This window comes from Phyllobates terribilis, unplaced genomic scaffold (genome assembly GCF_046119375.1).
Source record: "Phyllobates terribilis strain yellow unplaced genomic scaffold, ASM4611937v1 Scaffold_2__4_contigs__length_985480577, whole genome shotgun sequence".
Taxonomy (NCBI): domain Eukaryota; kingdom Metazoa; phylum Chordata; class Amphibia; order Anura; family Dendrobatidae; genus Phyllobates; species Phyllobates terribilis.
In genome coordinates this window covers 202,502,171-202,525,797 of record NW_027362762.1, presented here as the reverse complement: position 1 = coordinate 202,525,797, position 23,627 = coordinate 202,502,171, and the positions used below count along the sequence as shown (strand labels likewise).

At 42.5% G+C, this 23,627-nt stretch overlaps 1 protein-coding gene across 5 annotated transcripts in view; it reads right to left on the bottom strand.

The window, feature by feature from the left end:
* NCKAP5L (NCK associated protein 5 like) overlaps positions 1-23,627 on the bottom strand; it is an 85,724-nt gene that overhangs the window by 32,427 nt on the left and 29,670 nt on the right. Inside the window, exon 1 of one of the 5 annotated variants that reach the window (XM_073663808.1) lies at positions 5,319-5,445. The exons of the other annotated variants lie outside the window; for them this stretch is intronic. The gene's annotated coding sequence lies outside the window, so the exon portion shown is untranslated. Of the gene's footprint in view, positions 1-5,318; positions 5,446-23,627 lie in introns of those variants that run through there. 5 annotated transcript variants of the gene reach the window in all.

Here is a 23,627-nt window from a genome sequence, read left to right as displayed (position 1 = left end):
CCGTGTTCTTTTCTTTGAATACCTCTTTTCTTTTCCTGTACACTCTATGTTGATTCTTTTTCCCAAAAAGCTCTACTTTTGTCTCATCTGACCAGAGAACATTCTTCCAAAACATTTTAGGCTTTCTCAGGTAAGTTTTGGCAAACTCCAGCCTTGCTTTTTTTTGTCTCGGGGTAAGAAGTTGGGTCTTCCTGGGTATCCTACCTTCCAGTCCCTTTTCATTCAGACGCCGACGGATAGTATGGGTTGAAACTGTTGTACCGTCAGACTGCAGGGCAGCTTGAACTTGTTTGGATGTTAGTTGAGGTTCTTAATCCACCATCCGCACAATCTTGCGTTGAAATCTCTCATCAATTTTTCTTTTCCATCCACATCTAGGGAGGTTAGCCACAGTGCCATGGGCTTAAACTTCTTGATGACACTGTGCACGGAAGACACAGGAACATTCAGGTCTTTGGAGATGGACTTGTAGCCTTGAGATTGCTCATGCTTCCTCACAATTTGGTTTCTCAAGTCCTCAGACAGTTCTTTGGTCTTCTTTCTTTTCTCCATGCTCAATGTGGTACACACAAGAACACAGGACAGAGGTTGAGTCAACTTTAATCCATGTTAACTGGCTGCAAGTGTGATTTAGTTATTGCCAACACCTGTTAGGTGCCACAGGTAAGTTACAGGTGCTGCTAATTACACGAATTAGAGAAGCATCACATGATTTTTCAAACAGTGCCAATACTTTTGTCCACCCCCTGTTTTAGGTTTGGTGTGGAATTGTATCCAATTTGGCTTTAGGACATTTCTTTTTGTGTTTTTTCATTGAAGACAAATTAAATGAAGATAATACCAAAGAATTTGTGATTGCAATCATTTTAAGGGAGAAACTGAGTATTATCTGACAGAATTTCAGGGGTGCCAATACTTTTGGCCAACACTGTATAGAGGACCGGGTGAGAGCATCTCCAACATGGCAAGTTTTGTGGTGTCTGTCAAAAAACAGACAACGAGGAAACTTGGGAAGCTAAGGCTAGTCCATGGTTGCACAACAAAGAAAAGCTGATGTAGCACAAATTTCTGAAAAGTAAAATGCTGGCTATGACAAAGGTCAGGATACAACAGCTTGCCATTTATGGAGTAACACAGCAGGGACCACCAGGCAGGGTGTCCATTCTGACCCCTGTGCCTACAATAGGCACATGAGCATCAGAACTGTACCAAAGACCAATAGAAGAAACTTTCTTATCACATCATGTGGATGGCTGGATGAGAACGTGTCTCTTCCCTGGAAAAGAGCCGACACCAAGACTCACTAAGGGATTAAGTCAAACCAGCAAAGGCAATATCATGACCCAAGCAATGTTCTGTAGAAAAACCTTGGGTCCTGACATTATTATGGGTGTTAGGCTATGTTCACACATCATGGCTTTTTCAGTGCTTATTTTCTGCAGCAAAACCTGATCTCTTGCCAGGAGGTTGTTCAGGATTTTTGTTGCTATTTTCTAGCTTTTTTTTGGTGCATTTTTTTCACTGTCCCTTTGTCTCTGTTATGCATGTACATAAAGTTCAGTGAAAAAAAAAAAATCTCATTCTGGTTTAGGAACAAAAAACATGCTGAAAACTTGACACATGCATTTTTTGGTGCGTTTTTTTCACCACCCATTACTTTCAATGGGTGAGAAAAACGCTGAAAGTAGTAACATGCTCTATTTTGCAAAAAAAAAATGTAAAGCACAAAATCCTGAACAAAAAAAAAAAACACGGTGTGTGCATGAGATTTATGGAATCTCAGACTTTGCTGGTACTGTTAAACACAGCTGAAAATTTGCATAAAAAGACGCATCAAAAAAAGCTGAAAAAACCATGATGTGTGAACATAGCCTGTGTCACCAGCTACTTAAACATTGTTGCAGATAAACTACTACACCTATTCATTGCACCACTATCCCCTAATCGCAGCAGCCTGCTTCAGCAGATAAAGTATCCTGCTGCTATGCAAAAATTGTTCAGAAAACAAAAATGAAGCTGTGGACTTGGCCTCTAATTTCCCCAGATATCAATTCAATTGAGCATCTGTATGATATGATGGACACTTACAGGTCTTGGTGCATGGATGGAGTCTATGCCTCGACAGATCAAAGCTGTTTTAAGTTTATTGCAAAACAATGTATACTGTGCATTTTAATTATTCTTGACATTTATAGTTTAATATCTGGGATAGAACAATAAGAGGGCAATGTATGATGGCATATCAATACCGTATATAATCAAAACCCATAAAAAATAAAGTTTTTTTTTTCTGAAAGTTTGAAATAAAATATTGATCAGAAAATAAGGGAAGCAATGAGCCTTCTGGCAGCTCTGAGCAGGGCTGTCACTTGATGACCATGATCACATATTCCGCCCCTGTCCTTCCATCAGTTTGGTGCTGTTAGGAATGCCAGTGCTATCTGGGAACACTGCATTGCAGACACCCCTAGCTCATCCAGTACCACTCCTCCACCCCATGTAAGAGTACACATCAGAGGCCAGCTCCGGGGAGTTATTGCCCTGTATACTGGGGTAATGCAGCGTGCCGGTGACATGAGGACATTCTAAAAAGACTGAGAGCTTTCTATCTGACCTGAAAACTGCACGCAAGAAGGGACATGATCACAGCCCAATCAGAGCAGCGAAGATATGTGCCAAAGGATAGGAGAACAGCACAGAACTCTGTGCCAGCACCATTACATTACCTAGACATGTCATTAATGTGACTGACAAAGCACTTCAATAAACATCATAATATGCGCCCTCTACAGCAAATTGCTATTCAATGGACTCTTAAACTGCTGGTACACTGTTATCTACCAATGCACACTGTCACTGGAAGACTCTACAAATTACTATGTAACATATCAAAATGTACTGTACTACCTATGCATATAACTAAAAGACCACGTAATTCATCTGCAGCATTCTAGGTAAATTAGATACTCGACTGTGAAAAAACTAACAAAGTCAATCAATGGTGTGTTAAACAACTATGCAAAGAGCGGGTTAGTATTTTTTTCCCCATCTCTACTGAAAAGTTATCACCATGACTGCAACCAAAGCGTAAGCAGCAGCATCACTTATTTCTGCAAAGCAGATTACATACATGTTATACATCAAGTTCAACCGAGAGATGGAAGAGGATGTAAAGGAAAGGAAATGGGTAAACTTTACAAATGTGTTCCCCTTATTGTTGATGTAGATGAAGACAAAATATGTTAAAAAAAAATACATTTCCATATTGGGCAGATTTTTATTATGTTCAACTGTAGGTCATCTTTTGCTTGATGCCACACTAAACTATGGAGAACCTGAAGTCCACTAACCTGTGTGTCCTACGAAATCCAAAATGATGAAGAGGGTTAAGTCTGCACAGGAAATATATAGTCCAAAATAAAAAAAAATCCTTACAGGAAGATGGGAAGGTAGATGTTAATTAAATGTAAAAGAAAACATTCATTCAATGATGCTATACGGGTGACATCAATCAAGGGAATTACAAGACAGGGTCCATGGAAAACTATTTGGGAGATTGGGAGTTGGGGGTACTGTGAAAAGTGATGACTTTGCTTACTGCAGTGTCCTCAGGGGACCGACTAAACTTCTCAGACACCGCAAGACATCACACTCACATACCACAAGTTCCAACCTGTCACAGAGACACAAAACCAAGTGCACTTTAGTTATAAAATATAATGAGCCCATGCTGTGTGCAATGCACTAAGCCTTGTATATACCTAGCAAGCATCACCATTAAAAAGCCTCTGCTGCAATGTTAGCCATTATAAGCACCGTGCCTATTAAGCATTGCAGCGAGCCAAAGCTCCAGACCATTACAGTTCTGTTTAATGTGAAAAAATGTATCCTACGGATGTGACCCTATGTATCTGCAAGGCAGGAGACAGAATTAATGGCTGAAAGTCTACGGAATTAGAGCGACACCATTATTGCTTGTATAATCATAATCACTGTATTGCTTAGACACGTAAACATTAAATCACTGCCACATAATCGCAAAGCACTGCAACAGATGTGCCACTCATCCATAACATGTCTGACTTTAACCCACTGCAGCGATAACTAGTCAGGGCTAACTTTACACGTTCGGAGCAGCAGGGCTGAAATTGGCAAAGCAAGGGGTAGATGGAGAAACAATTTGGTTCTCAATTCTGCAGATACAAAGGGCACTGGCTTAAGGGTTAAAAAAATAATCCAATTTATATGGAAGGCTCTGCAGTGCAAAAGGCAGAGTGCCAATAAAGCAGGAATGTGTTCTTCACAGAGAAACTGGTGGCACCGGGTGTGGGGGGGCGACAAATGTAATGTAGAGGAATAAGTGACCTTGTGAGCCGCAGTCATTCTAAAGGCTAAAATAAAAATGTATCTTAGTAATACAAAAAAGCTGATATCGTGTATGTTGCCTGAATAATATAAACAGTGCTTATTACATACATATATATATACACACACACACACACACACGTCTGAAAAGAAGTAGAGATCATGCCAGGTATTTTATTTATTTTTTTAAATTCCATATTTGGAGGCTTATAAAAAACATTAGCGGGGCATTTGTACCACCGGGCCCACATTTATGAACCCCTAAAATTGTAACTGCAGATAATAAATTGTACATCAAAAAGGATAACCAACCCCAAACGTGGCATAGTCACTGCAGTGTAGGAACACATGGTTCCAACAATTAGAAACAGACAGGCAGTATATTTCCCCCTTTCCTTATCCTGTCAGCATAATTGGGCAAAGATCTAAAGATAAAAGGAAAAGGCCACAAACAAGTCACCATTTCCAGGCTAGAAAGGTACTGCTACAAGCCGCACACGTTGAGGGGTTCTTCAGACAGTGTACACAACATGCCTAGCCCACAGCCACCACCACCACATCAACATGCCTAGAACACCGCATGCCTAGTCTACCACCACCACCACAACCACATGCCTAGTCTACCACCACCACCACCACATGCCTAGCCCACCACCTGCCTGCTCACATCATATGGTAATTCAAGATGGCAATGACAATACCCTGCAGAAAGTTTATTAGGCATTACAGAGCCTCACTGGTGATATATTCCGATACCAGGCTGTAGGGCCATTGTTCACATCAAAGGAAGAATGCATAGAAGTTGACAGGGCCACCATTTGTATACAAGCAGACTTTGAGGGGGTCTATGCTGCTGGGGGAAGCCTGCAGGGATGAAACCGTGACGGTCATCTAAATCCAAAAACCTACGCAATTAGGGAAGGGAATGAGTGGAAATAGCACTGCCAACTCACCCCTGCTCGGATGCCTCCTTTGCTCTTACTTGATGGAAGCTCTTGGAGAGCCGGCTGCCTTGGTTATTGTGCTGCATTGTTAGCTAGCACAGGCGCAGCAGGGAGGATGGGAGGGGGATGAGGATGTGGTGACGGGAGGGGGGGCAAGGCTGAATCCCTGCCAGTATCAGTGTGTTCTCAGCCCGGCCTGTAGCGCCTGTCCCTCGCTCTCCTCATCTATGATGTAAAGAGGCCCATGTCACATACACACATGCACTGCGGCCTGAACTCCCCCTGAGGAAGAATCCTTATCCCACCCTCATAATAGCAAGTGCTTTCTCTTCAGTCACACAACAAAGGATTGGGGGGTCTTGACCACATTAGTAACTGTTTCTCTGGTCAAGGTCAAACGTTTAACATGGTTCTCCAACATAATCCTCCAAAATCTCTAATAATATCTGCTATATTACAATAGGAATGGTTGTGCATAATCACCGCTCATCAGGCAATGGGAGCAAATGCCCCCCAGTACCATTACTCTAGGCCTACAAGCAGAGATTAACCATTTCACTATTCTTCAGAGCACTGGATGGAGAATATGCGCTTATTTTCACGTATTATTCAGTAAACACACATAAGAGAATATTCAAACTCACATATGTGAATATCTATAAGGCCGGGGTCACATTAGCATATAGCACCCGAAGAGATATGCGAATGACACTCGGCTCAAACTCTGATGTGAGTGTGAACCAAGGGTCATGCTAACGTGATCCGATCCTCTGAGATTAATCTCTCCATCGCCTGTCTCAGCATATATCGGACTGCACTCTGATGACATCAGAGTGCAGTCCGATGTTTTGCCCACACCCATTGACTTGAATGGGTGCGCACCATTCAAAAGACGCTGCCAACTGCAGCTTGCTGCGATTTTTTTTTCTGAGAAAATATTTGCAGATCTATGCCATGCCTCGTTGAATAATACTGGTCAGAACGCAATGCGAGACTTTCTCGCATTGCATTCCTCCGTATTATACACCAGTGTGATCTCTAAGGGTTCTTGAACCCGGAGATGTGAAAGGTAAAGCAGCAATGATGATGGGTACAGACATTTTTACAGATTTCTTGTCAATTTTCTATCTAAAGATCATTAAGGTGCTGTTTTATGATGTATTTATGGAGTTTTTGAAGACAAAACTAGGAAGAATCTATTTTCCCTATACAATTTTTGTCCTTTTATTACCAACTCCTTCCTTTGGCTTTAGAAATTGAACCTAAACAACACACTGAACTTACTCTTAGGGCTCATACCCATGTGTGTGAAAAAAAACTTTCCGTTATCTGGACCGAAAAATCAAACGAGTGTCATGCAAGTGTCATGCGATTTTCATGAGGACAATGAAATTTTTCACACCTAGCATCCGTATGACATCCGTATGCAAAGCGTTTTTTTTTCTCTGCAACTATTATTCTAAAATTATTTATAGGACCATTTACAGTGTTCTATGCTACAGAATGGTAATTATCCATAAAAATCGGATGCCATACGGATGGTCCGTGTGCCATCTGTTTTTTTTCACACCCACTGATTGCATTGGCAAGTCTCGTCCAAGACACGCAGCAAATCGCAGCATGCTGCGATTTTTTTCTCAGTTGAATTTCAGCTGAGAAAAAAAAATCGCAGATGAGCTGTAACTCATAGATTAACATTGTTCAGAGTGCAATCCGATTTTTTTATTGGATTGCACTCGACCATTTTTATCGCAAATGAGCATGAGCCCTTAGGCTCTCACTAGCTTAAAATGGCTGATAACTGTCTTTATGCAGTAAATAAAAAAATAAAATGGGGTTAGCAAGCGGTTTAAGTATCAATGCTCTATAACACACATCCAAACCAATATGACCAAGAATACAGACAGAGGATATGCAAAAACTCACACATTTTATTTATGGAACTTTGTGTACCCAGTTTTAATTTAGCATCCCATACATACATATATACATACAGTCGTGCTCAAAAGTTTACATACCACGGCAGAATTTTTCCTTTCTTGGCCTTGGTTTCAGAGAATATGAATGATAACAAAAAACTTTTTCTCTACTCATGGTTATTGGTTGGTGAGCTATTCATTGTCAAACTACTGTGTTTGCTCTTTTTAAATCTTAATGACAACCAAAAACATCCAAATAACCCTGGATCAAAAGTTCACATACCCTGGTGATTTTGGCCTAATAGCATACACAGAATTGAACACAAATGGGTTTGAATGGCTACTAAAGGTAACATCCTCACCTGTGACCTGTTTGCTTGTAATCAGTGTGTGCGCATAAAAGCTGAGTGAGTTTCTGGGATCCAGACAGACTCTTGTATCTTTCATCCAGCCACTGACGTTTCTGAATTGTGAGTCATGGGGAAAGCAAAAGAATTGTCAACGGATCTCCTGGAAAAGGTAGTTGAACTGTATAACACAGGAAAGGGATACAAACAAATATCCAATGAATTGATAATGCCAGTCAGCAGCGTTCAAACTGTGATTAACAAATGGAAAATCAGGGGCTCTGTAAAAACCAAACCACGGTCAGGTAGGCCAACAAAAATTTTGGCCACAACTGCCAGGAAAATTGTTCGGGATGCAAAGAAAAACCCACAAACAACATCAGCTGAAATTCAGGACTCTGAAAACTAGCGGTGTGGCTGCTTCAAGATGCACAATAAGGAGGCACTTGAAGAAAAATGGGCTGCATGGTTGAGTCGCCAGAAGAAAGCCATTACTGCTCAAATGCCACAAAGTATCTTGCCTACAATACGCCAAACAGCACAGAGACAAGCCTCAAAACTTCTGGAACAAGGTAATTTGGAGTGATGAGACCAAAATTGAACTTTTTGGCCACAACCATAAATGTTCCATTTGGAGAGAGGTCAACAAGGCCTATGATGAAAAGAACACGATTCATACAGTAAAGCATGGAGGTGGATCGCTGATGTTTTGGGGATGTGTGAGCTACAAAGGCACAGGAAACTTGGTGAAAGTTGACGGAAAGATGAATGCAGCACGTTATCAGCAAATACTGGAGGCAAATTTGCAGTCATCAGCCCGGAAGCTGCGCATAGAATGTATTTGGACGTTCAAACATGACAACGATCCAAAACACAAGGCCAAGTCGACCTGTCATTGGCTAGAGCAGAACAAAGTGAAGGTTCTGGAGTGGCCATCTCAGTCTCCTGACCTCACATCATTGAGCCACTCTGGGGAGATCTCAAGCGCGCAGTTCATGCTAGACAGCCCAGGAATTTACAGGATCTGGAGGCTTTTTGCCAAGAAGAATGGGCAGCTTTACCATCTGAGAAATTAAAGAACCTCATCCACAACTACCACAAAAGACTTCAAGCTGTCATTGAGGTTAGAGGGGGCAATACACGGTATTAAGAACTAGGGTATGTGAACTTTTAATCAGGGTCATTTGGATGTTTTTGGTGGTCATTAAGATTTAAAAAGAGAAAACACAGTAGTTGGACAATAAATGGCTTCACCCAACCAATAACCATGAGTGGAGAAAAAGTTTTTTGTTATCATTCATATTCTCTGAAACAAGGCCAAGAAAGCAAAAATTCAGCCGGGGTATGTAAACTTTTGAGCACAACTGTATAATATATATTATATTATACATATTTAATTTTTTAAATTATATATAAATGTACAGTGGGATCATGCAAGTTCAACAGTCACAATTTTGAGTATCGGTTGAAACCAGAAAAGATAATATACAGATCGATTTTCTTTTCTTTGCTGACAGCAAGTAATTAATACGGACAGATGTAATGAAGTCCAGAAAGGGGTTTGTTCCAGCTCTCATTATACACTAGAAGATCTGAGATGTAGGACAGGTGCTCCAGTTACAGCCCAGGGACATCACCACCCCATGGCCATGGAGCACAATAATACAGTTACTCCCTTATTGTTATTACATACAAACCAGCGCTTGTCAGAAATAAGTTCAGAGATAAAAGATATGGTCAGGCACAATAACCTATTAAGCCATGTTGGGGTTAAGTGTAGAAAACAGCTGTCATGTTTAATAAGATGTCAGTAGAAGTCCAGGCACCATAGCAAAAATGCTGTACTCTTTAAAGGTAACATACCTTTAACTGTCAGAACTGAGTAGCTTTTGCCAACACAAGAGGTCAAAACAATGTCCATTTCACACTTAAAGTGAAGGGCAGAGCCTTCACCTCACGCATTTCCCCCCACGGCCAGGCTCATTCGGGTGACTGTACTCTTGGCAGCAGCTGTGCATGGGTTATGTACGGCAGTATACCCCTCCTCTTTCTTTACCTCCAACAGAGCCTAAAGGATTCATTATTACATATAGACATGTGGGGTCTCAGCTGTACATCTGGAGACTACCAATCCCATTGCACCTTGGCTTGGCATCCATGTGCTTCACGGTTAGATCTCATATTAGGCAGATACACGTGAACAGTCACACAGGCATTGTCATTTCTGCTCACATGGAGCTGAAGAATATTTGCACATAATATAAGTGGCAGGATCACCTTATGTCTAAAAGCAAGAAAAACAAGATATTGGCAATCCTGGTTGTATGACCGCAAACTTCATAATCCAGGTTTCTGTCCGTGCGCTGCATCTTATGCCACAGACCACCATGTTAGAACATTGCTTTGTCTATTCATTTCAACAGGGAATGCTTAATCCAAAAATGGCCTATGGTCTAAATGAAGTTATTACAAATAAAGGCACAGGAATTTTTTAAAAAAAATGTATCTGAAATAAAGGGGAACCTTTTATTAGAGTCCTGCTGCCCAAACCATGGGCAGCACAAATGAAGCCAGACGGCATCTCTTACTCTGAAATGCTGCAGTATTTAAGAGTAAACTAATTTTTTATGAAATGCCATCTGGGGATTATAGGTTAATACCTTCTCCCCGCCATGCTCCAGTTGATAGGGAGATACCAGTCAATCAATTGGAGGGGCAGGGAGAAGCTGGTTGGGGACCTCAGCAGACTAGTCAGGTCTCTCCCTACAGTCCCTGGCCTTCTTCTCAAACTATGATTTTTCTGACGCTCCATGGCATTTCAAAGCAAAATAAACCTGGATGAAATCATATAACCAGGCTCCTACTCTTGCTGCCTGTGGTTCATTCAGCATTAATCTAATGAGAGGTTTCCTTTAAAAAAAAATGAAATCTTGCAATTCTCTCACTGGCTATAATAAAAGGTAAAACCTATATGTACATAACACAGGCTGTACCATTTATATACATCTCTAAAGACTGGAAATGACTCATTTGTTGGGAGGAGGAGAAGGTGAGCTTTGACAATTACCTACTATAAATGGTACAGCCTGTGTTATGTACATATAGCTTTTACCTTTTATTATAGCTAGTGAGAGAATTGCAAGATTTCATTTTTTTTTTTTTTTTTTTTTAACGGAAACCTCTCAGATTAATGCTGACTGAGCCACATGTAGCATCTATCTCTATATCTCTATTTCTTTTTTTTTGTTGTTCTCATATTATACATCAACTTGGTATCTACTTTTAGTTAGCACAGAACATAATATAGGTGCTATATTCCTTTAGGAAAGCAATGATAATGACAATTTTTACCAATAAGATAGAAAGACTCCTATTAACAAGTATCATTATGTTTACATGAATAGAAAGAGAAAATTGATTTCACTCAGGGCCGGCGTCAGCACCCGGCGCACCCGGGCAAATGCCGGGGCCCTGAGCAGGCAGAGGGGCCCACTGGCGGTCGCGCACCCCGCTGTGCTATGGGCGGAGGAGAGCGGTGTCAGCGCCCTCCCTTCTCCGCCGCTTGCTCAGGGCCCCGGCAGCCCGATACTTACCTCTCCCCGTGCCTCCGCAGATCCACTGTCTTCCTGCTCTGCGCTCCCTGTGACGTCTCAGGTCAGAGGGCGCGGTGACGTCTTTTCACCGCGCCCTCCCTGAGCCGTCACAGGGAGCGCTGAGCTGGAAGACGCCGACAACGCTGGAGTTCGGAGCCGAGCAGCGAGCGGCGAGCGGCGGGCAGCAGGCAGCAGGTGAGGAGAAGGGAGGTGAGTATTTGATTTTTTTTTTTTTAATGTATGGAGGCATGGGGCATTATAAAGAGAAGGGGGGGGGGCATCCTGCATGGGGCATTATAAAGAGAAGGGGGGGGGACATCCTGCATGGGGCATTATATAGAGGGGGGGGCAGCCTGCATGGGGCATTATAAAGAGAAGGGGGGGGACATCCTGCATGGGGCATTATATAGAGGGGGGGGGCAGCCTGCATGGGGCATTATAAAGAAAAGGGGGGGGGGACATCCTGCATGGGGCATTATATAGAGGGGGGGGCAGCCTGCATGGGGCATTATAAAGAGAAGGGGGGGGACATCCTGCATGGGGCATTATATAGAGGGGGGGGCAGCCTGCATGGGGCATTATATAGAGGGGGGGGACATCCTGCATGGGGCATTATATAGAGGGGGGGGGACATCCTGCATGGGGCATTATAAGGTGGGGAACAGCCAGCATGGGGCATTATATAGAGGGGGGGCCAGCCTGCATGGGGCATTATATAGAGGGGGGGGGGGCAGCCTGCATGGGGCATTATATAGAGGGGGGGGGACATCCTGCATGGGGCATTATATAGAGGGGGGGGCATCCTGCATGGGGCATTATAAGGTGGGGAACAGCCTGCATGGGGCATTATATAGAGGGGGGGGCAGCCTGCATGGGGCATTATATAGAGGGGGGGGGCAGCCTGCATGGGGCATTATATAGAGGGGGGGGGACATCCTGCATGGGGCATTATATAGAGGGGGGGGGCATCCTGCATGGGGCATTATAAGGTGGGGAACAGCCTGCATGGGGCATTATATAGAGGGGGGGGGGGACATCCTGCATGGGGCATTATAAGGTGGGGAACAGCCAGCATGGGGCATTATATAGAGGGGGGGGCAGCCTGCATGGGGCATTATATAGAGGGGGGGGCAGCCTGCATGGGGCATTATATAGAGGGGGGGGGACATCCTGCATGGGGCATTATATAGAGGGGGGGGCATCCTGCATGGGGCATTATAAGGTGGGGAACAGCCTGCATGGGGCATTATATAGAGGGGGGGGCAGCCTGCATGGGGCATTATATAGAGGGGGGGGGCAGCCTGCATGGGGCATTATATAGAGGGGGGGGGCATCCTGCATGGGGCATTATATAGAGGGGGGGGCATTATAAGGTGGGGAACAGCCTGCATGGGGCATTATATAGAGGGGGGGGGACATCCTGCATGGGGCATTATATAGAGGGGGGGGCAGCCTGCATGGGGCATTATATAGAGGGGGGGGACATCCTGCATGGGGCATTATATAGAGGGGGGGGGACATCCTGCATGGGGCATTATAAGGTGGGGAACAGCCTGCATGGGGCATTATATAGAGGGGGGGGGACATCCTGCATGGGGCATTATATAGAGGGGGGGGGGACATCCTGCATGGGGCATTATATAGAGGGGGGGGGCAGCCTGCATGGGGCATTATATAGAGGGGGGGGGAACAGCCTGCATGGGGCATTATAAAGAGAAGGGGGAGGGCATCCTGCATGGGGCATTATAAAGGGGGGGACGACATCCTGCATGGGGCATTATAAAGGGGGGGAACAGCCTGCATGGAGCATTATAAGGGGGGGGCCTGTATGGGGCATTATGTGGGGGGTAACAGCCTGCATGGAGCATTAAAAGGGGGGGGGGGCTGTATGGGGCATTATGTGGGGGGTAACAGCCTGCATGGAGCATTAAAAGGGGGGGGGCTGTATGGGGCATTATGTGGGGGGTAACAGCCTGCATGGAGCATTAAAAGGGGGGGGGGCTGTATGGGGCATTATGTGGGGGGTAACAGCCTGCATGCAGCATTATATGGGGGCCAGTATCCTGTATGGAGAGTTATAAGGGGACCGGTATCCTGTATGGAGCGTTATAAGGGGACCGGTATCCTGTATGGAGCGTTATATGGGGGCCAGTATCCTGTATGGAGTTTTATAAGGGGACCAGTATCCTGTATGGAGCGTTATATGGGGGCCAGTATCCTGTATGGAGCTTTATAAGGGGACCAGTACCCTGTATGGAGCGTTATATGGGGGCTAGTATTCCGTATGGAGCCTTATATGGAGGCCAGTATTCCATATGGAGCCTTATGTGGAGGCCAGTATTCCGTATGGAGCCTTATATGGGGGCCAGTATTCCGTATGAAGCGTTATATGGGGGCCAGTATTCCGTATGGAGCGTTATATGGGGGCCAGTATTCTGTGTGGAGCGTTATATGGGGGCCAGTATCCTGTATGGAGCGTTATATGGGGGCCAGTATCCTGTATGGAGCTTTATAAGGGGACCAGTACCCTGTATGGAGCGTTATATGGGGGCTAGTATTCCGTATGGAGCCTTATATGGAGGCCAGTATTCCATATGGAGCCTTATGTGGAGGCCAGTATTCCGTATGGAGCCTTATATGGGGGCCAGTATTCCGTATGAAGCGTTATATGGGGGCCAGTATTCCGTATGGAGCGTTATATGGGGGCCAGTATTCTGTGTGGAGCGTTATATGGGGGCCAGTATCCTGTATGGAGCGTTATATGGGGGCCAGTATCCTGTATGAAGCGTTATATGGGGGCCAGTATTCCGTATGGAGCCTTATATGGGGGCCAGTATTCTGTGTGGAGCGATTCACCGGTTTCTGAGCTATTGTGGAATTTACAATAGATATCACTCATGTAATGTAAGAAGTGAAATCTTTGCATTGTACTATATATATATATATATATATATATATATATATATATATATATATATATATATATATATATATATATATATATATATATATATATATATATATATATTCCTCCGCTGTATCTCTGCATCATGAATTGTGGTATGTGTTAAAGGGGCCCACTGAGACTCTTTCGCCCAGGGCCCAGAAAAACCTGGAGCCGGCCCTGATTTCACTGGTCATAAAAAACAACATTGTGAAATATATTTGTCTTCATGCTGTACGTGGTGAAATTTAGGTAAGCAGAGCTTCAACTTGTATCTTTTCCTATTACATACATTGACAGTACTGTCAGTTTTACAGAGGTCATCAGTCAACATGTCCAATTCAATATAAATCAGATTTTTTTTTTTCCTTTGGAACACAAAGAATTGGTGGCATCACAGAATGCAATAAAAATCTCCTTTATACTAAAATTCTAAAAGCAGTACAACAGGCAAAAGAAGGCGAGACAGGTTGCAGGCAATGGCCGTTTCGTGTCTATTGATTTTTCTATGGGCCAGATTCAGGATTTGTGAAAGGTCTTCACAAACAGTTTATTTTGGCTCAGCGGGCTGCATCATCTCCATATTTCAAAACCTACTGAGCATCTATGGGATTTAGTAGTGCTAGCCATGTCCTGGGTGGCGGCATCTAGATAATGGTTGCAACAGTATACTACTATACCTTCTCCGCATTACAGGTCACGACTCAAGAATGTGTCCTAAAAATCTAAAAGTGTGCTAGGCTACATTCACATGTCAGCAATCTGTTGACAAATAAGTTGCGCAGACAACTTTTTCAATCAACTAAAAAAAAAACAACAAGATTTAAACTGGATCCGTTTTTTAACACTGAAGTCTATGGAAAACGGATCCGTAAAATAGTCATCAGTTTTTCTTTCATTTGAAAAGGATCAGTTTTTGCTTATTGAATCAGTTTCAAATTGAAGAAAACCGATGTCTAATTAATGGATCCGTTTTCCATAGATTTCAGTGTTAAAAAAAACAGATCCAGTTGAAATCAGTTTTCTTTCAGCTGGACAAAAAGGTTGTGTCTGCACAACATTTTTGTCAACGGATTGCTGCTTGATCAGTTCTAACGGATGGTTACTGGACATGTGAACATAGCCTTGTAAGCGTAGATTCAGGTCATAACAGCTAGAGTAAAAAACAAAACAAAAAACAAACAACCTGTCCAGATAAAAAATTAATAAAGGGTAGACAGTCTACCAATCCGATAAGGTAAATAGCAGCAGATAGAAGGTATGGAGTGCGAAATGGTTTTTAAAACATAACTTTTAATAAACATTCCCGTAAAAAATTGGGGGTGCTCACACATATATACAAAAACAAACAATTAGAATCACAGAAAAATAGGACCTAATCTTACAGGTACTCTTATGAACAATAAGAGGAAAAAGGAACGACCACGGTGATAATCAACAAATAGGTATTATACAAAGAAAAAGCATGTTAAAAGGAACAATCTCACCAATTAGTTGTCCTATTCAAGTATATTTGATGATTCCAGGTAGATTCCGGATAGGAAGATCCAGTAATGCCGGTTCTGGTGAAGAGGAGTGGGGGGAACTCAAAAAAAAAACACCCACACATTACCCCATCAATAACACCACACTTTGAATCAAGAAACATGCCCCAACAAACTCCCTCCCGACGCGTTTCGTTTATAGGCTCATCAGGGGAGATAGGGTAAGCCACAATACAGGGCTGGGGGTCAAATATCAGCCACTCACGGCAAAGGGGAAAAAGAAATACCTCAGAGACAAGATAACACAAATTCAACTTCTCCAAATGACGCAATTATTTTGTAACACAAAAGTAAAATGCTATAATAAGAATGGAAGCACGTGATGTCAATCATGAACAACCAGAATGTAAAGTGCAGGACGCAAGTATGTGATTTTTATTTTTCGTTCAAACGGAAGTTAAAAGCAAAATAGGGATCCCATTGTCTGCAGACATCCGCTCCATGAAGAAGACATCCTTTGTGTTACTATGTAGCAGCAGTGATGGCTGCAGAATAAAAAGTGACATTTTATTTTACAACTTCCATTCAAGCATTACCAGACTTTCTAACTGGATAATGTAACACTTCCTTCTTAGATGCTTCTATGATTATCACACATCGTGGATTGTCTCCCTAATATACTGAATTCCAAATTGCTTAAAGGAGAATTTCCATCAGTATCTGTAAGCCCAAAGTATGGGTGGGCAAAAACAGAGAAAAGCTCCAAATCTTTCCCTTATAGTTTTTCTACAGGTCAGGTACCTCTCCTATGTAGAGAGATGCAAAATATCGACCGATGTCCGCAAGTGTGAAACTGGCCTAATTACTTTTGCCAAAATTCTACTTTATACTTTGTGTTATAGGTGGCTTACCACCTGATGTGTATGGGGGTCTCTGACTCTCCCCCAACATGAGGGAGAAAAGACTGGCGGCTTAAATTCAGGTGGCCCATCGTTTCATTCTGGTGGCTCACAGCAGCTTAGGCTATAGAATAACACACAAATGGCACAAGTGCCCCCCCCCCCCTCCAAGAACCTACTGACTGTTAGGTTGGGTTTACACATGTAGTTTAAGATACGTTTTTTTGAGCCTTTGGGATGACGTCCTTGAGTGTCTAATAAGCCTTAAAAAAAAAAATGTCATCGGGAATCTCGGCAGATGTTATTAGCAATGCCTTTTTTCCTTTCCTATTTACATTAGAGTTGAGGAAAAAGATTTGCAGTACTTTGGTCCAGTAGAAATCTACAACCTAATAAAAATTATTATTAAAAAAATATATATATATTTTTATAGCGCCAACATACTCCGCAGCACTTTACAATACAGAGCCACGTCATTAAGTCATGGTGGACTACAAATTAGAAGAGGCACAAGGGTGTCACAGGTAGTAGGAGTTTGCAGGGCTTTAGTCCAGTGGCCATGGACTACCAACATGGCCAGTGGACGAGAGTCCTGCAAAACTTCTTGTTGAGTTGTACTTTTCATGAGTCCCATTCTCACAAAATAAAGTTTTCATCTGACTGCTAAAACTATAAAAAGGAGGGGGGGAAATAAAACAAATCCAAAAAAAAACCCTCACACTTCATGTAATTGTTCCTTACCTTTCCAGATATCATTGTCACACAAGCCTGGATTATTTTACATAAAGTAATTACCTTGCAATCATTAGCTAAACACTACAGGAAGAACAAGTACTTGATAAGATGTATCTAGAGCCCTGTGTAAAATTCATTTGCAGTAGAAATATGCCGACTTGCTGATCTTTCAAGAATACCAATTATGCAGATTACAATGTTTTCGGCTAATCACAGGGGACGAATTAAGTTTAAAATCACTGTCCCTGTGGAGCGAGCACCTCTGTAATAAGCAGCGATGTAAACATTTAGACAAGGTTATTCCTACTGATAGATCGGATTGCGATCTTCATCTTGGAGGAAGGTCACCAACAACCTCTCAAAATGAGGCCAAAAAAAGTACAGATTTTCATCAGTGTGTTGGATTCAATATTCATCTATTTTTGGTCCATTTTTTCTTTTAAGAGCTGAGGTTTCCCAAGCATCTCCTAACATTAGTCAGTGGAAAACAACTATATACCATATACTGCATCCACGTACCGTCCATTTGTTGGTGGACCTATTCATCTGCCCAGATGAGTTTGGTCAGCCATTATCATCTGATACAACAATCCTGTAAACACACCTTCTTTTCCTCACCATGGAATGTAAACTTGCGAGAAAAAAAAATTGGGGTATGAAGCATTGGATGCTGGATTTCAGAAGTATTCTCCCTAGGAGTCTTGAAAGGGGTTTTCTACTTAAAAAAAATAAATAAACTGAACTGGTGCCCAAATGAAAGTCCTCATGTAAATTAGCAAAATCAGATTGTACTCCCCCCTCCTTGGCTCCAGTGCCGCCGAGATCGTTAGTTAGATCGCTGGGGCGGCCGAAATCGTTGGGAAGTTCTGCATGTTTGACAGCTCCCCAGCGATCACGAAACGACTCTCCAGCGATCCCAAAACCGTGACGCACTAACGATCTCGCTAGCGATCTCGTTATGTGTGACGGGGCCTTTAGTCGCTGTTCTTTTCTGTGCAATTTAGCTGCAGCTTTGACGTCACTTCAACAGAGCACATCACCACTGCAGCCGATCCCTAAACTTAGCAGTTCATGCTGTCTGTATCAGTAGTCAGTCACTTAGCTCAATGATTGGCTGCAGGGGTGATGTGCATTACTGACACAGTCACTGATTCAGCAAAAACAGACAGAAGCAGCAGGTGAGAGCCAGCGCTCTACTCAGAGGGCAAACAACATCTGATTTTGTTAGTTACACGAGTAAGGTCATTTGGAAACCATGTTTTAAGGGTGGAAAACTCCTTTAAAAGTGAACATGTCAGCACATTTTTCTATATGAAAGCAGTGGTATGGCTGTATAGTAGCTTTTGCTCCTATAAAATGGATACCTTTTTTGTAGAACTACAATGTGCCAGTCATGGGAAATTAGTGTAGAAGATATATGCAAATCAGGCTAAAAGTGCATTGGGGTTGGAGGGGGGGTGTTACTGTACATACAGGAAGCAGACACGCAAGTACATTGACACGCCCCCAGTGCACTTCCAGACTGATTTGCATATGAGCTCTACACCTGATTTCACATGACTGGTATCACTTGTCAGGGGAGAAACACCTATACAGACATACCACTACTTCCATATGTAACAATGTGCTGATCAATTCCCTTTAACTGCGTCACCGAAAAATAAAATATTATTCTGAACTTCCAGATCACAGAAGGTGGATGGCAAAGCCATAATGACACTCATGGGAATGTCACCCAGCTTTCCAAGACCCCTGGATGTCAATTCTGCCTAGTAAGAGTGATCTAAGAAGACACAGATCAGTATATGACTAAACAGACATAAGCATGGATGATTTTTGGGAAAGGCCTGGGGAATTGCGGAACATAAAAGGTTGAGATTTCTATATGCCAATTTTTTACAATAAATCATTTATTGAATGTCGCTCCTGTGTTTATACATGCAATAAAAGAAGGATGTGATAAGTATCTGCAGTGAAATGTATAAATATTCGGCATATGCAACTGCACGTGAGTGATTTAGCAATGTACAGCTCCAAAACCTGCAATGGACTGCAGGGCAGCAGCGAGCTCAGCTGCATTGCGTGCCTTCATTCACTGTATTGTTCTCTTCACTCAGGCATTTACAATTAATAGGGACTTCCCATAGCCGGGGTGAGGCATAGACAGGGGTAGGAGACCAGAGCTCTGCCAACATCAGCTATTTTTAGCAGCATCGTACGCTTTTTTTTTTTTTTTTTTTAGAAACTCAGCTCGTAATCCATATAAATAAACAATCCGCACTAATTAAACTTTTCAGTGTGCATTTGTTCTTTGTTCACATGCTAGTTAACGTGCACTCCATTTCTTCATTATACTGCAATGTGGGGCTTTGATGTGAACATTAAAAGGATCCAGTATTTGTTTTGTATTTTACATTTTAATCCTTTATGTATTTTGTGCGAGTTACATTTTATAAAATGCCATTCACAACAATAATGTAACATCTGGCTGCGGCTGGAAAATGCTGCAAGGAATCATGGATGACCTTGAGTATTATATTATTTATTATTATAGCACCATTTATTCCATGGCGCTTTACATGTGAAAAAGGGGGTATACATACAAAAACAATTACAATAATCTTAACAAAATGAGTCAGCGACTGGTACAGGAGAGGAGAGGACTCTGCCCGCGAAGACTCACAGTCTACGAGATTGGCCCCAATATCCTAATATACATTAGATTAAAGTGAGCCGGACCCGCTGATTTCAGCAGGACATTGCAACCATCTACTGGTGTATTTATACTGTACCATGCGCTAGTTGGTCATTTAATAGCCCATTTATATAGGTAGACCCCAATCAGATGTAGACTGATTGATCTGTGATAGATGGCTCAGTGATATAGTCTGCCATTGTTCTCGACAGCACAGGAGCTCACATAGGACAACATGCAGCCGAGAAGGAGGATTTTACAGGCAAGTGTGCATTCTGCTCATTCGTCGGCTGATCGGCAGCCTATTTTAACTGCAAGATTATCGTGAAAGGTTTGTTCACCATAACTGCAGTATAAATGCACCTTAAGGTATATAGGGGCCCAATCCTTTGGTTGTCCCAGGAGATAAGCCACTACTTTAGGTGTCTGGCAGTGACTAGTGGCACATTTGGACTAGCCAATAATCTGGGAACAAGTGTTCGTATGCCCTGTCTAAAGAGGCTTGCAAACACGGAGCAAAATCGGCAAAAATGGCTTAAAAAAATATATTCTGGCAGCACATCTCCCATGTGAACAGGTGATGTGCTGATAGAACGATATTCTATGGGCAAAGAATAGTGGTAGTAGGCAGTCATTTAGCAACCTGGATTGGCCCATCACACCACTTTCCCCATTGAAAAAGCCCAGTCATATAATGGAAGAGGCAGCAAATAAGTGAGCAGTACATACAAAGTAGTACCTCGGAGCTTTTGGGCCTCATTGCAAAATCTACATCATGTACTGTTTGTAATAATGGTGTTTTTTTCTTTTTTTAAGCGAAAAAGGAACCCTTTGGGCCCTTAAAGGCATCAGAACACATAGGAGTCTGTCCCCTTTAACTATGCCCCTGATGACCCTCTATTAAAGGGGTTGCCCAGTCAAATAATACTGATGACCTATACCTCAGATAGGTCATCAATATCAGATCAGAGAGGGTATGACAAGCGGCAGCCCTACGATCAGCATCTACAGGCTCGGGTGGCCACTTGAACAGAGCTATACTACATTCAATGTATTATAATGGCCACTATGGGCTATTGCAGAAAAGCTCCTATTCAAGAGCAGCGTCATTTAATGTATACATCTGACCCCAACCAAAGCTAAAAACTGCTGATCGTGAGGGTGCCGGGTGTCAGCCACTCACCAATCCAATATTGATGATCTTTTTCTGAGGACAGGTCATCGATATTATTTGACTGGACGACCACTTTAAATAACATATGTACAAGTAAATTCAATACTTCTATTCAAAGTGTAAAGTCTGCTTAAAAAATTGAAGTGTCTCTGACTCACAAATCCAGTTAAGGGGTTTGTCTGTGACTTACATATTGAATAGGAGATAAAGAGCTATACCTGGCAACAACCATTAAAGCTACAGGGCTGCCGTGTTCCACCATGTACATTGCTTATGTCCGGCAACTATAGACGTGCAGAATAACCTTGGGTTTGTTGGATGTAGGACAAAGATGATCACATAATCATAACCTATATCGAATATGCAAGTCCTGGACAATCGATTTAAGCAACATGCACACAAATTAGGCAGTCAGGCAATGAAATAATTCCCATCGACACGACAGTCTAGATTACAGGTATGTACAATGAAAACAATATATAACGCCTCTGGGCTCATGTGCCACAAGAGACTTAGACTGTGTGCCCACTATGCGTTTTTCAAGTGTTTTTGCCACGGAATTTCGCGAAAACAGTTAAAAAACGCTTGGTAATACGTGCCCCTGGACCCCAATGATAATTCGCATGTGCTGTGCACATGCTGCGGAAATTTCCGCTGCGGATTATCATTGCGGAAAAATACGCAGCATGTCCCTTAATTTTGCGGACACGCAGCGTAATTGCCGCCATTGACTTGCATTGAATCGCTTGCTATCCGCATTACATGTGCACATGCGGATATGAAGCGATTCAATGTGCGGATGGTACCCAGGCCTGGAGAAGAGGAGACTCTCATCCAGACCTGGGTACCATAGAAACTGTAAAAAAAAAAGAATAAAATAAAAAATAAAGATTATACTTACCTTCCGATGGCCCCCGGTCTCCATAGCGATGCGTGCGTTGTGTTGGGCGGCTCGCGGTGGTGTGAGGACCTGACATGACGTCATTGAGTCATGAGACAGGTCACGCGACCGCTGACGTCGGCGGTCGCGTGACCTGTCACATGACTCAATGACGTTATCGCAGGTCCTTCACACCACCGCGAGACACCGGGGAGAGCGGAGAAGGAGACCGGGGGCCATCGGAAGGTAAGTATAATCTTTATTTTTTATTTTTCACTATTCTTATTCTTTTTTTTTTTTTAACTATTAACTGTCTCACACTATATAAATCCATGCCGGTTGCATGGATTTATATAGTGTGACCAAGTTGTCAAGCACTTTCCAAGTGATACTAAAATCGCTTGGAAAGCGCTTGATAACCCGCATGCAGAAAAACGCTTGACAAACGCTTCTACCTGGCGGGAAAAATGCATGTAAAATAGGCATGCGTTTTTCCTGCCAGGGAGAAGTGGAAAAAATCTGCAGCATTTCTGCATCGTGGGCACATAGCCTTAGTGTACAGAAAATTGATTTTTCTCAACACAAAAAAAAATCCCCATTATCGCTGGGTTAATAATTTACCTAAAAATCTACTAGAAGAAGCAGATGTCAGCTCCTGCAGAAGAGGTGTTACAAAAACATGGCAGGGCAATAAGCATATAAAAGAATGTCTGATGTCCACAGCCCCCCATTTAAAGAGACAGGAAATGGGCCAGGAAAGACCACCCCCCATCAGTAGCTGTAATCAGACAGGAAGTGAGGTGCAGTCTACTGAGGAAATGGGGGCCAGAAGCACCATCAAATTCTTCCTCGATTGGGAATGCCACAGCAAACAGGCACGGGCTCGTAATCCATTGCCTAGGGCTAGAATTGACAAGCCATGTAAAAGATCAAAGACTGACTCTGCCATGGTTTAGACAGCCTTCCCTACATTACACAGGATATTTTTAGATGAATATTAACAACAGAGACGAATGTTCCTTTCAGAACAGAGAGCCTGGCATCATAGATAATTTTACTTCTTTCATTGATTTCATTTCTACAATTAAGAAATATTGCTCCCAGCTAACTACATCAGATTAGAGCATCTCCTTCCTTTATGTTAGAAATTAGGCATGCACGTCTCATCCCCCTGCCCCCAATCAAAGACGTGTACACCAATTTTTAGCTGATTACAAGATTTAGGTTTTTCTCCCCCAAATCTGCTCCTATTGAGAATTTTACATTTATTTACAAAGATTATTGAACGGTAAATCACAATATTTTCAATTCATAATATCCAAATACAAGTACTACTGTTAGAGTGACGACATTTATCATAATCATGACAACTTCGGATTTTAAAATGCTAACAGAATGAATGCACAGAATATATATTATACACACACATATGTTGTAGGGATTCAATCTCTCAGGTAGGCATTAGGTAGCGTTCACACAGGCAATCCGGTTTGGCCCAAACAGGTGCAGTTTTATTGTTTTCATAAAACTCAAAGGGATTCAAAACTAAAAACAGCCTCTTCTGGGCACAAAGGTAACACCGCAAATAAACAGTTCATTCAGCAGACATACAAGTCAGTGCGGGCTCACCTGAACAGATTACAGTCCT